Source organism: Balaenoptera acutorostrata, chromosome 2 (assembly GCF_949987535.1).
Source record: "Balaenoptera acutorostrata chromosome 2, mBalAcu1.1, whole genome shotgun sequence".
In the NCBI taxonomy this organism is placed as follows: Eukaryota; Metazoa; Chordata; class Mammalia; order Artiodactyla; family Balaenopteridae; genus Balaenoptera; species Balaenoptera acutorostrata.
The window spans coordinates 118829308-118845616 of record NC_080065.1 but is presented as its reverse complement, the minus strand read 5'-3'; the positions used below and the strand labels follow the sequence as shown (position 1 = coordinate 118845616).

General features: G+C 39.9%; 1 protein-coding gene across 5 annotated transcripts in view; it reads left to right on the top strand.

The window, feature by feature from the left end:
• The first annotated feature begins 3252 nt into the window (after positions 1–3252).
• Positions 3253–16309, top strand: part of AFF4 (ALF transcription elongation factor 4) — a 96864-nt gene continuing 83807 nt past the window's right edge. For 3 of the 5 annotated variants that reach the window (XM_028168097.2, XM_057538839.1, XM_057538833.1), the window contains exon 1: positions 3253–4068. The gene's annotated coding sequence lies outside the window, so the exon portion shown is untranslated. The remainder of the gene's footprint in view (positions 4069–16309) is intronic. The other 2 variants (XM_057538829.1, XM_057538819.1) reach the window with 1 other exon arrangement.

Genomic DNA, 16309 nt, shown 5'->3' with positions numbered 1-16309 from the left:
CCTGCTATATAGTAGATGTTTAATAAACATTTGATACATAATGAATAAATTATCTGAGTTTCTAAAATAACACGGAATAATATTTATGTAGATATATTTATGACTTAGTAATTCCTATGTCTAGAAGTGACTTTCAGAAAATCATTTTAAAGCCTGAGTGAAACCTTGTACGTGGATGTTTATATGTTTTATTCATAATCATTAAAAACTGGAAGCAACCCAAATGTCCTTCAACTGATGAATGCCTAAACAGGCTATGTTATAGTAATAGAATACTACTCAGCAATAAGAAGAGATAAATTACTGAGACATGCAACAACGATAGATGGATCTCAAAGGCATTATGCTAAGTGAATAAAGGCAGACTTAAAAGGTTACATACTGTATGATTCTATTCATGTGATATTCTGGAAAAGGTAAAAGTATAGGGACAGAAAGCACATCAGTGGTTGCCAGGAACTGGGGTTGAGGTGAGGCATTCATTACAAAGGAGCAAGAGGGAATGTTTGGGGGTAAAGGAAATGTTCTATATTTTGATTGGGGTGGTGGTCACATAGCTGTATGCATTTGTCAGAACTCATAGAACCATACATTGAAAAGGATAAATTTTACTGTATGTAAATTTTATTACTTTTTAATTTTTTTTTTTTGAACTATAGTGGATTTACAATGTTGTGTTAGTTTCTGGTGTACAGCAAAGTGACTCAGTTTTATATATATATATATATATATATATATATATATATATATATATATATATATATATATATATATATTCTCTGTATGTAAATTATACCTCCACAAATATCTGACTTAAAAACACCCCAGGGGCTTCCCTGGTGGCGCAGTGGTTGAGAATCTGCCTGCCAATGCAGGGGACACGGGTTCGAGCCCTGGTCTGGGAAAATCCCACATGCCGCGGAGCGACTAAGCCCGTGAGCCACAATTACTGAGCCTGCGCGTCTGGAGCCTGTGCTCCGCAACAAGAGAGGCCGCGATAATGAGAGGCCCGCGCACCGCGATGAAGAGTGGCCCCCACTTGCTGCAACTAGAGAAAGCCCTCGCACAGAAACGAAGACCCAACACAGCCATAAATAAATAAATAAATAAATAAAATTTTAAAAAACAAACAAAAAAAACACCCCAGAACTCTACTGAGAATTGCTGCTGTACCAATATATACTGAATACTTTGTTCAAATATTGCCTGTTAATAAAAGTCATATTTTTCTTTGAGATTTTTTTTTCTCTTAAAGTTCTATGGTTGGTATTTTCTGATATTACACCAAACCGTGCAGTTGACTTACATTGTTCTAGAACATGAAGTTAGAGACAGAAAATTCACTTTGTTAAAATGGATGCATCTGATTAAGTAAAATGACAGAGTATTAAAATGTTACGAGTTGAGAAATATATAATTAGGAATTTTTTCTCTCATTGCTAAAAGGGAAAGAAATTCCGATTTGCAGAATAATTCCAAAGGAAAGTCTATTTTTTCCACCCCAGCCCCCCTTTTGTTTGTTTTTTGGTTTTTTTTGTCTGTGTTGGGTCTTTGTTGATGCGCACAGGCACTGTGTAGTTGCGGTGTGTGGGCTTCTCAATGCGGTGGCTTCTCTAGCCGTGGAGCACAGGCTCTAGGCGCACGGGCTTTAGTAGTTGTGGCTCGTGGGCTCTAGAGCGCAGGCTCAGGAGTTGTGGCACACGGGCTTATTTGCTCCGCATGTGGGATTTTCCCAGACCAGGGATCGAACCCGTGTCCCCTGCACTGGCAGGCGGATTTTTAACCACTGTGCCACCAGGGAAGTCCCCTCTTTTGGTTTTTACGTAAGGTCTCATTTATATTGAAAAATTATCGTGATAATTTATGGAACAAAAAGCATATTATCTTTTGGTTAGCCAAGTAACATTTACACCAAAATAAGTAAAGGAATCTTCTTGTAAAGTTTATGACATATATTCAATGTTTTAATACTTCTTTAATTGTGTAAAATGATGATCTTTCTTGTTGTCAGTCTCCATCTTCACTCCCTTCCTATACAGGCTTGTAAATCTTCCAAGGCAGAATACAAAAGAAAACACGTGAAATTTGCACTACATCTATGGAGGACAATTTGGCAATCTCTATCCAAACTGAAAATACCTTTTGATTTAAAGATTGCGGTCTAATGAGTTATTGGTATAATTATGCATTTTATGAGACTATTAGTTGCAGCTTAGTTTGTAATTTAGTAATGGCTTGGCAACAACCTAAATGTCCACCTGTAGGAGATTAGTTAAAATAAATTGATATTTATGGAATATTACACTGCTCCTAGGAAGAATGAGACACTTCTTTACACAGTGATATGGAAAGATATCCAGGATATTTTAAGTGAAAAAAGGAAGGAACTTAACAGTGTATATAGTACGTTATCTTTTGCATAAAAGGAGGTACATATAAGTGTATTTTAATATATATTTACAACATATCTTGGGAAGGCTACATTAGAAAATGCTAAGTGATTGCCTCCGGAACTGGAGTAGTTGAAGGGCAGGGATGGGACTGCCAATTATTTTTCACTATATTTTGTCACAGTTCATTTTGAGTTTTGCATGAAATCATTTCCTAATTTATATAGATAGATAAAATCTATATAAAGAGTTTAGCTTAAAAGAATCTGTGGTCACTTCAGAATTTTAAAAAGAAAAACATTATACTACTATTGCTGATGAATTACCAGCTTTTAAGCCTAATAAAAACATTTTCATATGCACACTCTTTATAGTTTATCATAAAACTCCTCAAAATCCTTGAATTTTATTTTTAAAAATCTTTAAAATGCTTGCTTCAAAATTAGTAGAGAGTGAAAAAAACACCTTCATGAGGCTCCTTCATGGAAAGAAAACAGATAAGAAGCAGGAAATTATAAAGTGTTTTCCAAAATAATGAACCCAAAGTAGTTTCTCTGGACAGTTACCGTACTGGGTTCTATGAGGCCCTTTGAAAATCCTGTCTAATCTATAACTATGGCTTTACTCTCAATTAAATTATAGCTTGCCCTGACTGGCAGGATGTTAAGAACTGAAGAAAAGTGTTCGGAATGATATCTTGAAAAAAAGTATTAACAGCAGAAGCTGTTTAGATGACCAAGAAAAAGGGCTGGCTTGGCTTCGTCTGAGAAGTTCAAGCGAGGTTCTAGACGGCCTCCTGCAGAGAAATTCCCAGCAGACTTCCTTTTCCGGCCGGACCTGTCGAGGGCCGCCGCACTGGCTCCGGGCTTCGACAGCAGCTCCGCACCACGGGCCTGGGGGCTTCGGCCACACCCTCAGGAGGGGCGGACTGCCTGACCTCCTGAGCCCCAGAACCAGTAGATCCGGCTCCACCCGGCCCCGCCCTTCTGAACCTCGCTAGCGGCTACGCGCTGGATGGTGTGCGCGCCGAAGTGTGCGCGCGCGAAGTGTGGAGGCCCGATCCTGCCTGTCCCGCCCTGTCAGACGCGGCCGCCGGGCTCAGGGGCTCGGACCTAGGCCACCTGGGCCAGTACCCGGCCAGCCCGTCGTCGTCGGACCCGACCGCCGCGCATGTCACCACCTCCAGCGTCACCTCCCAGCGCTGTAGGATCCGCAGCCCTCCGCTTTTCTGACGGGGAGGGGCGCGGCGTCGCCACGTGACGCCTCGTCCCCGCCCTGCCCTGGTCACATGGGTGGCGCGGCCGCTGCGTCAGTCACTGTCCTGGTTGCGGGAGTCGAGCGCCGTCGCTGCCGCCGCCAGCGGATGGGGCGGGGGATCCCGGTGCCAGGTCCTCGTCAGCCCGCCCCTGCCTCCTCAGCCAGCCGTCCCGATCTGGGCTCGACAGTCATGGAGCGGGGCGGAACCTCCGCCTGTGCTGTGTGAGGTGCGTCGCCACCGCCGCCGCCTGCGCTTTTCGAGACCTGCCGAACCCCCGCCTCCGCCCGGAGCTCCTCGCCCTTGGCAGTCTGTCGCCGCCCCCCGAGCGGGTTCGAATGCGCGTCCGGTGAAGGTGCAGGCCCGGCGCCGCCTTTGCCGCAGCCGGGAAATGGTTCGGGCCTAGCGGAGCCGGGACTGGAGGTGAGAAGAGCAGACAGACGGACTGAGGGCCGGGCCCGGCCGCGGGGAGGGGCTGGGGGGAGGGGAGGACAGGGTCCGTTTGGGGGCTCGGAGAGACCCTCCGGGCTAGGGCTGCTCGATCCGGCTTCCCTCGTCTTCGCGTTCCACCCCCGACCCTCAAAAATATAAATTAATTAAAAAGGCTAACCCAGTCCTAACAAAAATTCCCAGAAATCAATCTTTTCACTGTTTCTCCTTTCCCCTTTCGTCCATTAATCCATTCCTTCCCTCAGAAATTCCATCGACTGATCTGTTACTTTTTAATACCCTTCTCAATTTCAAGTTATTTCTAGTTAAAGAGAAAATAGGCCTAGGTTCTGGCTATCATTACCCAACTAGTTCTCGCTTTCCTTCTCGCGATCCTGCGTACGTCCTCCTCCACCTCCTCCACCTCCTCCTCCTCCTCCTACCCCCCTCCTCCTCCTCCTCCCCGCCCCCCCCCCCCGCAAAAAAAAAAAAAAAAAGGAAAAAAAATTTCCGCCTTCGACTGGCGAAGGGGGCTGACTAAAAATGGGAATGTGGGGGTGTAATACTTGAATACCCCCCCATAACTTCTGAATCGGTTAGCTAGTTACCCCGATAGCTTGCATTTGGATATTGATGTGTAGGCCTTTCCTCCAGCTGCCTGTGCCCGGGGTTAATCTCGTAATTGACGTCAGTGCTTTGTTCCTTCCACTTTGCTGTTCCTTCCACTCTTTGAGGATGGATCATGGGATATAGGAGTTTGAGGAGTATCCTTATTGCCTTTTCTTTCACAAACGGTATCATTTGTAGGAATGATACAAAGGTGCAAATTTGTACAAAGATACAAATCTGAAATGCTTTTGTACGGAGTTAAACTAAGACGAAGAGTTCGATTTAGGGTTCTCATAGTCACTTGCAATTAAGAATTGTGCGATTTCTTTTCTGCTGGCCTGTTGGAGATTTTAAACTAAGGCCAGTCCCTTTTCCGGTTACCACTGTTTTTCCTTACAGAATCTAGGCTATAGTTCCTTGTGAATAGGATGTTTGTAAATGTGACGTTTAAAATGTCTTGTTTTTGAGGATTCAAATGTTAAAAGCGCAAAGCTTTGTTTCCATATTGATTCTGCAAAGCTTTGTAAAGTGCTCCTTTTATTTAACTGTCCTTTAACTTATCAAAATTGAAATATGAGAACTTTCTTAATTTGACATTTAATAAAGAGCCTCTGTGGCCTGTGAATCTTGCCTAGAATCATCTTTGGTTTTACGTGCATGAAGAAGTGTTGGCAAGTGGCCATCTGGTTTTTAACAAAGCTGGCTTCTTTAAATTGCTCAGGTTTATTTTACTTATTCATCAATGCCTCCTTCAGTCTCCAAACATTAAAAAAAAAAATCTTAAGAAGTTATTTTAAATTATCTTTTAGCGTTAACTTACCTGAGGCAATAAAAAGAAAATTTTTTTTTTAACACCAGCATTTTCATTCAGTTTGTGGTGGCTTGCAGGCTGATGGCTTTGGTTTTTGTTAGCTCTACAGGAACAGTAGGCAGATTTTGCTTTCAATAAAATTCTGTGTCAAGTGGAGGCAAGATAGGATGTTTGTGAGTGACCAAACTTTTACTGTTTGATTTTAAAAAAAAGAGCTTAGCTGTGATTATTGGAAAATGGTCTACAGTTTTGAGGTGTAAAGGTGATTCTACAGTGCTTTGAAGCTGTGTAATTAAGCATTCTTAAAGATAGCATATTTTCATTCAGATTCAGTTTCTGCTTGTCAGATGATGTACATTCCCTTCTCTGTGCTCTTGAGATACTGTACCCCCTTTGTGACAGTTGATGCATTCTGCTTTGTATTGTAATTTTTTTATAGATCTGTCATGTCTTTAGAGCAAGAACTATATTTATACTTCTTTGTGTCCTCCCCAATATTTTATACAATTACTAGGTTGAATTTGAATGTGATATCCAACCCAAGATTTCACAAAAGGGTACTCTTAAAAAAAAAAATCTGTATGAGCAAGTGATCAGTATTTATTTGTAGGGGAAAAAGTAGCTATCAGCTACAGAAGATGACAGAAGGTGAAGCCTTCTAAAATTATGTATCTTACATTTTTTTAAGAGTTAAGGTAAATGTCATGGTTTTATGTGTACCTGAGAGGAACAAAGAAAACAGGTATTTCTTCTTTTGTGGCCATCTACTGGTTTAGAATGGAGTCCAAAATGTATGAGGCCTTCTCTTCATAGTATTTTTCATAAAAATCAAAGAGGTAGTCTTTTTTTTAATATAAATTTATTTATTTATGTATGTATGTATGTCTGTGTTGGGTCTTCGTTGCTGTGTGCGGGCTTTCTCTAGTTGCTGCTAGCGGGGGCTACCCTTTGTTGTGGTACCAGGCTTCTCATTGCCGTGGCTTCTTTTGCAGCTCTAGGCGCGCAGGTTTCAGTAGTTGTGGCACGCGGGCTCAGTAGCTGTGGCTCGCGGGCTCTAGAGCGCAGGCTCAGTAGTTGTGGCGCACGGGCTTAGTTGCTTCACGGCATGTGGGATAGTCCTGGGCCAGGGCTCGAACCCGTGTCCCCTGCATTGGCAGGCAGATTCTTAACCACTGCGCCACCAGGGAAGTCCCCAAAGAGGTAGTCTTAAATATTGAAGGCACACCTGGACAGTGACCCAGAAGTGCAGTGTGTATTATAAAAATGGATAACTTAGATTTGATTTTATTTTACTATTTTTTAAATTTATTTTTTATTGAAGGATAGTTGATTTACAGTGTTGTGTTAATTTCTGCTGTATAACAAAGCAACTCAGTTATATACATATATGCATTCTTTTTTATATTCTTTTCCATTATGGTTTATCCCAGGATATTGAATATAGTTCCCTGTGCTATGCAGTGGGACCTTGTTGTTTATCCATTCTGTATGTAATAGTTTGCATCTACTAACCCCAAACTCCCAGTCCATCCCCTGCCCCCATGTCTGTTCTCTATGTCTTTTGAGTCTGTTTCTGTTTTGTAGATAGGTTCATTTGTGCCATATTTTAGATTCCACATATAAGTGCTATCATATGGTATTTGTCTTTCTCCTTCTGACTTACTTCGCTTAGTATGATAATCTCTAGGTCCATCCACGTTGCTGCAAATGGCATTATTTGGTTCTTTTTTATGGCTGAGTAGTATTCCATTGTATATATGTACCACATCTTCTTTATCCATTCATCTGTCAATGGACATTTAGATTGTTTCCATGTCTTGGCTACTGTGAATACTGCTGCTATGAACATAGGGGGTGCATGTATCTTTTTGAATTATAGTTTTGTCCGGATATATGCCCAAGAGTGGGATTGCTGGGTCATATGGTAGATTTTATTTTTTATTTCAGCTCTATTCTACAGATAACTTACTATAAAAACTTTGCTGTATAATGTAAAGGATTTCCAGCTCTATTCTACAGATAAGTTACTATAAAAACTGGCCTGTATAATGTAAAGGATTTCCAGCTTTTGAACCCCCAGTCTTCATTATGGTTTTCCTATTTCCTTTTTTATTTCCTCTGAAAAGTTGGAACAATTATATTGATTTCTGGGAGGGTGTTTGCCAGTCTCAGTTAATTGTGAAATAAGGTGTAGTCAGTGACTAAAAATTGCTTAAAGCTAACCTGACCTGTTACCTTGCTACTTTTCCCTTTGGTTTAAGGAGAGCACCCCTACTTGCAGTAACGCCCCACACCCAGAGATTGACATGAATGGATTGCTCTGGAAAGCCAGTATGGTTTGGCTACCCAGATACTGTCGTGATCTGTCCTGGGACTGGGCTTCCTCGGTCTGCTTTGGGCCTGAATGGGTCTCCCATGATTTTGTCAGCTTGGAGCTGCCTAGTGGGTTATGACATTTCACTTTGACTTTTCCTTTTCTTGTCATCACTAGGGTAGGGACAGTTTAATGGAAAGGTGAGTGGAGTCAATACTCTTCATAGATAGGCCTTCCCACCTCTTTCCAATTGCTATCATTTCTTCTATCTGGAATATCACTTTTCCAGTCTTGTTCCCTATCTCTTAACATTTCATCATCTTTTAAGGCACAATGCAAATACCATTGCCTTAAGTTTTGCTTGATTCCCTACCCCAGTAGTGACTTATCTCCTTTGAATCTCTGTATCGCTTTGTATCTCTCTTTTTTTTTTTAATGATATTCTTGTCTGCTTACATTCTTTTTATGTATGTATGTATGTATGTATGTATGTATGTATGGCTGTGTTGGGTCTTCGTTTCTGTGCGAGGGCTTTCTCTAGTTGTGGCAAGCGGGGGCCACTCTTCATCGCGGTGCGTGGGCCTCTCACTATCGCGGCCTCTCGTTGCCGCGCACAGGCTCCAGACGCGCAGGCTCAGTAATTGTGGCTCACGGGCCGAGTTGCTCCGCGGCATGTGGGATCCTCCCAGACCAGGGCTCGAACCCGCGTTCTCTGCATTGGCAGGCAGATTCTCAACCACTGCGCCACCAGGGAAGCCCTGTATCTCTCTTAATATTTGTTATGCAGCTAACTATGGGACTATAGCAGGCTGGATGACTTTGAGGACAATCAGTGAAGACTCACTAGTAGAATAAAGACTGTGTTATACTATTTTATTGTATATCTCTAAGAAATAAAACAATAATCCAATTTAAGATTTTACTAAAAAAATTAACAGTAATTCCTTAATATCATCACATATTCTACTCGGTGTTGAAATTTCCCCAATTACAGTTTTTGTTTTGTTTTAACAGTTTGTCTGAATTAGGATCCAAATAAGGTTCATACATTATATTGTGTTGATGTGTGTCTCAACCCTCTTTTCTTTCTGTCTTTTTGTTCTTGTTCCTATACAATTGGTTTGTTAAAGAAACCAAGCCTTTGCCCTATGAGATTTCTCACAGTCTGGATTTTGCTGATTGCATCCCTGTGGTTTCATGTCATATGTTCTTCTGTCCACTGTTTTTCCTGTAAATTGGTAATTACATCTAGAAGCTTGCTCCGATTCAGGCTTGGATTTTTTTTTTTTTTTCAATGGGAAGAATACTTCATAGGTAGAGTTGTGTACTTCCTATGTATTCTTAAACCCTCAGCCTGGCTTCTCATCCTAGCATGCCAGTGAAATTGCTCTTATCAGGGCCACCTGTGACTTCTACATTGACAAATTGTATAATCATTGCTTACTCCTTTACCTCTTTCTATACTTGACATTGTTAACCATTGTCTCCTTGATACTGTTTTTTTTTTCCTTGACTTTTATGACTCTGTCCCTTTCCTGCCTTTCTTACTACTAGCTGATTCTTTGCAGACTCTTAATTCTCTGCTAATCATATTGATATTTATGAATTTCCACCTTGACCTTCTCTTTTCACTCTTCCTGGTGATTTTTTCCATTTTTGTTGTTGTAGCTACCATCTTTAAGTGTTTTAAACTCACCAGAACTCTTTGATCCAACTGAATATCCCTGTTTAGATTGTCCAATAGGTACTTTGTTTTAGTTAGGAGAGCGACACATACCTAACTGAAGCAAAAAGAAGAATTTTTTGGAAACATGTGGGTATCCATGAATTCTCAGAAAGGCAATCAAGCCATAGGAGGACAGCTAGAACTCAGGAACAGCTAGATCCAGGGGCTCCATATGTGGTCAGGAGTATCTCTTTATGTCTCACAAGATACTTTTTTTTTTTTTTTTTTCACACAAGATACTCTTTGTGTGTTCAGTTAGTTCTTTCTTGCTGCAGGTCAGTTTTTAACACTTACTAATATCTTTTGAGTTTTAAATCTTATAGCTTCTGCCATCAGAGAGACTGACCTGATTCTCAGTCTCAAATCTCAGGAAAGGGACTTGTTAGGTTATATGTCCAGCTCTGGACCACAGCTGTGGCTAGTGGGCTACATCCCAGAGAGAAGAGGAGTAAAGGACACTCTAAAACATAGTTGTCCAGTTCATTCATTCCATGGCTATTAAGCACACACACAAAGAGTCCTACTTTTCTTATATATATTAAATATTTTCTTTAACATAATCTCACTATCTCTATATACCAGCAAACACTCTCAGCTCTTCTGTGGAAACAACCCAAATTCATATCTACTTACCACATCCAAAGGGCATTGTTCTCTGAGTCCAGATTCTAAAGGTGATACTCTTTGTTAATCAGGCCTAGATATACTTTGTCACATGTTTGAAAATTGTGGACTGAATACTGAATTTAACCATCCCCAGCATAACTGATACACAGTGGTAGAAAAAAAAAATAGCTAAAACTCTCATGAGGGGAGGGGAGAGGAACGTATCATTGTTCCGAAACTTAACACCGTATCTTGCTGGACAGGTACAGTAGAAGGTAAATGATAGAACCGGCAAATTGCATGGGCCTTCATTTGTTGACTTACTTCCTTGCAAATGGAGTGAGTTCTTTGGCAGTCAAATGAAGATTTTCAATTCTGTCCACTAGAAAGATTTTGCTTTTCTGACACTTAGAGGACATTTGAAATAGGAGAGGGCAGTTCTGTGTTGCCTTAGCACAAGGATTGACACACTACGGTTAGTAGGCCCAATGCTGCCTGCTTTTGTATGGCCTGAGAGCTAAGAATGGTTTTTACATTTTTTTTAAATGGTGGGAAAAAGTCAAAAGAAAAATATTTTGTGGTATGTGAGAATTATAGGAAGCTCAAAATTCGGTGTCCACGAATAAAGTTTTATTGGAGCACAGACAACACACCCATTTGTTTATGTATTGTATGTAGGTGCTTTTGCTGATACAGTGGCAGAGTTGAGTAGTCCTAACTTTATGGCCTGTGAAGCCTAAAATATTTACTGTGTGGCTTTAAAAAAGTTTGTCAACTTTTGTCTTAGCAGATCAAATGGCCCTTAGTGGATATTTGAGTCTGAGGATTGCCTTAGGGTTGAGCAGTTAGTTACAAGGTCCTATTTACTGTGGTGGTTGTTAGGGGATTTTTTGTTTGATTTTATGTGTGTGTGTGTGTGTGTGTGTATATATGTATATGTATATATATATATCTGTGTGTATGTATGTATAAATGTGGGTATACATATATGTGTATATACATATGTGTGTGTATAGGTACCCATTTACATATACATATAGAGATATAAATAAAACAGGTGGGGTCTGCATATTGGCCTAGCTTTAGTTAAGGATTCAGACTTTATATCTGTCAACTGTACCCTGGAGGTAGGATCACACTATAGGTTACATTGTAACATGGTTGCTCTTAGTACAGCTATGTGAATGGGGGAGAGAATTTTGAGAAAAGCTGGGGGTGAGTGAGGTGAACCTAGAAGCTGATCAGATAGTCCCTAGAAGTGTTGATCATGTTCAAATTAACTATTCTACTACTTCTCAATCCCCTCACCCCTAAATTCTGCTATTTTCCTTGCCTTGGAGGATGTATCACTATCATTGTTTTTTCTAGAAACCTGCAAGTTGTCCTTGATTCCTCCATTTTACATCTCACATCTGTCTGGCCCCAAGATTCTACCTCCTTAACATCTTTGAATCCAAACCCTTTATCTACATTATCAACACTCCTACTATTACTGCCTTAATCCAGGCTTTCATTTCTTACCTGGGTTACTGCAACAGTTATCTTATTTGTTTCCTTATAATCTACTTCATCCTGTACCAAAGTGATTTTTTTTTCCCTCTAAACTGTGAATTCATTTCTCTTAGAACTCCTTAGTAATGTTGTATTTTCTGTAGTATTTTTCTAACTGGGCATTCTTGTACATTAATGAGTTTTATGTAACTTCTAAAGGACTGCTTTATAGCCAAGTAATCCCTTGGGAGTTTGTTGCTGTGTTTATATTTTGTTTATTATTGTGTTTGTGCCAAGTTATAAAGCATTGTACTGATGATGCTCAGACAGGGAAAGATGGTGAGTTAAATTGGATCGTGTCATGGTATATGTTAGTATAGGCAGGCCAAACCCCGGCTTAGTAGTTAGTATCATATTTTCACTGTGAGATGTATCTGGTAGATCCCATCTTGTAATTAATCAACGTGAAACAGTTTGTTTGCAGTGTGAGTGTTTTATTCCAAACTTCAGCAGTGATTATACTAGATACACATTTAATGTAGTTTTCATTAAGGTACTGAACCACAAATGAACAAGAAAGATTGCCAGAATTAACAAGTGGGCCTCTTTAAAACTGACATTTAAGGACCGCTAGCTGGTATGGTAGTATATATAAGGTTGTATTTCCCTAAATTAGCAAATAAACACTTGCAGTTATTAAATCTGTTTAGTTTTACATATTTATAAGCATTTTATGCACTGGTGTTATTGAAGTCAAATTACAGAAGTGGTTTAAAAATATAGAACTATGAGAATTCCCTGGTGGTCCAGTGGTTAGGACTCTGCGCTCTCACTGACAAGGGCCCGAGTTCAATCCCTTGTCGATGAACTAAGATCCCACAAGCCATGTGGCACAGCTGAAAAAATAAAAAGTGTGTGTGTGTGTGTATAAAACTAGACCTGAGACTACATATTTCCAGGATTGACTACATCATTGGTATAGTTTATGTAAAACAACATAATCTGTTACATTAGCATTTTTTTTTTTATTTATTTTTTTGGCTGCACTGCGTGGAATGCAGGATCCTAGTTCCCTGACCAGGGATCGAACCCGTGCCCCGTGCAGTGGAAGCATGGAGTCTCAACCACTGGACCGCCAGGGAAGTCCCACATTAGTGTTATTTAAATTTTTGTTTTGTATTTAATTTTTAAAGTTGTTTTAGTGTTATGGTTACATAAGAGCTATATAACATAATGAGTTCATACCTAATTTTATATCCATACCAGATTCTTAATATTATAATTTTTAAGAAGTCATCACTCAAGATCTGGGAGATATTAATTTTCTCTGAAAAGGTATCCTTATGTGTTTCAGATTTCAGAAACAAACCCACAGGTCTAGTCTGATCCCATGTATTTCTCCAGCCTTACCTTTCATTTTGTACTTCCCCAACCCTATTTTCCAACTACTCTTGATCTATCTCTATTCCCTCTGGGTGTATGCTATGTTTTCTCTCCAGGGCTGTTCAACATGGTATTCTTTCTGCTCAGAACTAACTTCCCTCCCTTCCTCTTCTTCCTTCCCTTCCCTCCTCCTGTCCTCCTGCCACCTTTCTGTAGTTGGTCTAGCTGCAACCAAATCTTGGAGATGATGGGTAATTTTTATTTTTATATCCTTAGCCTTAGTGCAGTGTGTGACACAACATATGCCCTGGTTAACTACAGTATTAACGTTGTACCGTATATATAATATTGGTCTATATTGAAGAGACAGATTTTAAAATCAGAGTTATAAAGCCTTCAGAATTCCTTCTGAGTTCTGTTTAAATATGTTACAAGTCTGAAGTAGAAAATATTTTGACAATAGGTTTACTCTTATCACTTTATAAATTGATTTTTCAAAGTAAATATTCTCTCTGCCATAATAACTCATTTAATATATAAATTTGTATTCCGTGATTAAAGAGCAATAGCCTTAAATGACCTTAACTACCTTTTAAAGCAATATTCTTATTTACATTTTAATAGGACCTTATTAATAAGAAGTTAGGGTAATTAGGATAGGGGCTGATTTAAGTTCACAAGCCTTGAGTATATGCCTTCTTCATTCAGTACGTTAGCGTTTTCTCTCTTAACCTTTTTTGTAATATTCTAAGACACTAAATATATTTTAGGAAACCCAGATACTTTATTATCACTTGTCTTCCACATATGCAGATGAAGATGAAATTAATCAGAAATAATTCCTTTTTAGTGTAAACTCTAAAGAACCTTTGCTGAGTAATGTTTTTTAACTTTTGTTTAATTTGCTATATGCATTTTTAAGTAATAAAATTGCCTTTATTTTGCCTTTTTGACGTGTGTTATTTTCTCTTGGCTTCCTCAGGTACTATAAATGAAAGCAGTCTTGCAGTACTCTTTTGAACAGATCATTTCTTTATGGGTGTTGTTACTGAAACACTCAGTTTTTATACCATCTCAGTTTGCCAAGTATGATTATGAGATTTTACAGTCTAGCACTTGTATTTGGTATTTGAGAGTGTAGGTTTTAAGTAAAAATAGAAATTGATCATTTCTGTACAAGTTTTTTTTTCTTGTACATATGTTGTTTTTTTTCTTTTAGATAAACTCTTTTAGAGAAATTGCTTTAAAAACAACCGAATTCATTTAGTATCCATATTGATGCTTTATTGGGTTGATAATATATTGAATGCAGGAAATGAGATAGTAAATGAGATAACCCCTAGTAAATGAGAGAACCTCTACTTTCTAACCAAGTTGTGAAGTTCATTAGTTTACTTAAGTGATTGTCTACTAGGTTATGTGCTAGGTATGCAATGCTGAAAAACAAGCACATTCCCTGATTATTGTCTAGTGGGAGAGGAAATATTAATGAACATCAAAATAAGTATATACTTAATTGTGATCAGGTACTCTGAAGGAAACAGGAATTGTCTACATGAATTTTCTTAAGCTGGAAAGAGCGCCACAGTTCAAGAAGCCTAAAAAAGGCCCTTGGTGGGAGCTGGGAGGGGAGGGCAGTGAGATATAAAATGAATCTGATGAGATAGGCAGGAGTCACATCAGTAGAAAGTCAAATCCTGGCTTTGTAGGCCATGTTTAAGTACCTTAAAGTTTATCCTAAGGCAAGTGGAAAGCTTACTAAAATTTTTAAAGCAGGGGTTGAGTGAAATGATCTGGTTTGTGTTTTAAAAAGATCACTTTAAAAAAAAAAATCACTTTAGGGCTTCCCTGGTGGTGTAGTGGTTAAGAATCTGCCTGCCAATGCAGGGGACACGGGTTCGAGCCCTGATCCGGGAAGATCCCACATGCCGCGGAGCAACTAAGCCCGTGCGCCACAACTACTGAAGCCCATGCACCTAGAGACTGTGCTCTGCAACCAGAGAAGCCACCGCAGTGAGAAGCCTGCGCACCACAACGAAGAGTAGCCCCCGCTTGCCACAACTAGAGAAAGCCCACGCGCAGCAACGAAGACCCAACGCAGCCAAAAATAAATAAATAAATAAATAAATAAAATTAATTTTTTTAAAAAAAGATCACTTTAGCTGCTGTATGAAATATGGATTAGAGAGAGATGAGGGGAACTAGGAGTCCCAATTCGAAGGCTGTAGCATTTGTCTAAGTCTGAGGTAAAATGACGGCTTGTTTTGAACAGTGGCAGTGGAGAAGGAAGTGAACTGATAAATTCAAAATATATTTTAGAGGCCATGGTTATGGAGTGGATGTGGAGAGAGGTTGAAGGGAGGGTTCAGCAAGAGCAGGTGGTTGGTAGGATGAGGATCACTGGAGCAGAAGTTGTTGGCGATAGGGAAAAGAGATCAAGAAATCAATTTTGGATGTATTAAGATTGATATTCCTCAGTCAAAGGACATCAAACAGGCTTGATGTGGAGTATATTTTGGTATTTGTAGTATAGACATGTAGATGGTATTTTAAGCCATGAGAATGTAGGGGAAGAATGTAGACTTAATCAGAGTCTGAATAAAGACCTAATCGGAGTCTGAATAAGACCCACAGCTGAGTCCAGAGGAGCACCAGTTTTTAAGAAGTCTGGTAGATAGAATGGGAGAAGCCATAGGTGCTAGGAAAACTGGGAGGGCTGGGGTTATAGAAGCCAAAAGTATATTAAGGAGCCATTAGTGGCTAAATATGTTGAACAGTAGGTCAACTAAAATGATAGTGTCTGTTGAATTTAGCAACTTGCAAATCAGTGTGATCTTGGCAAAGGAGTGGAGTGTGGGAAGTTGGAAACAATGTTGGAAGGTTGGAAACAATGTTGGAAGGTTGGAAACAATGTGGAATAGTGATTGGATATATTTTGGAAAGCAGTTTGTGTATATCAATTAAAATTGAAGATGCTCATTCCCTGCAACCTAGCAATTCCGCTTGTAGGTGTCTCTTCCAGGAAAACTCTCACTCACTGGTACAAAGAGAAGTGTATGAAAATGATCATTACAGGGACTTCCCTGGTGGCGTAGTGGTTAAGAATCCGCCTGCCAATGCAGGGGACACGGGTTCGAGCCCTGGTCGGGGAAGATCCCACATGCTGCGGAGCAACTAAGCCCGTGCACCACAACTACTGAGTCTGTGCTCTAGAGCCCAGAAGCCACAACTACTGAGCCCATGTGTCACAACTACTGAAGCCCACATGCCTAGAGCCCATGCTCTGCAACAAGAG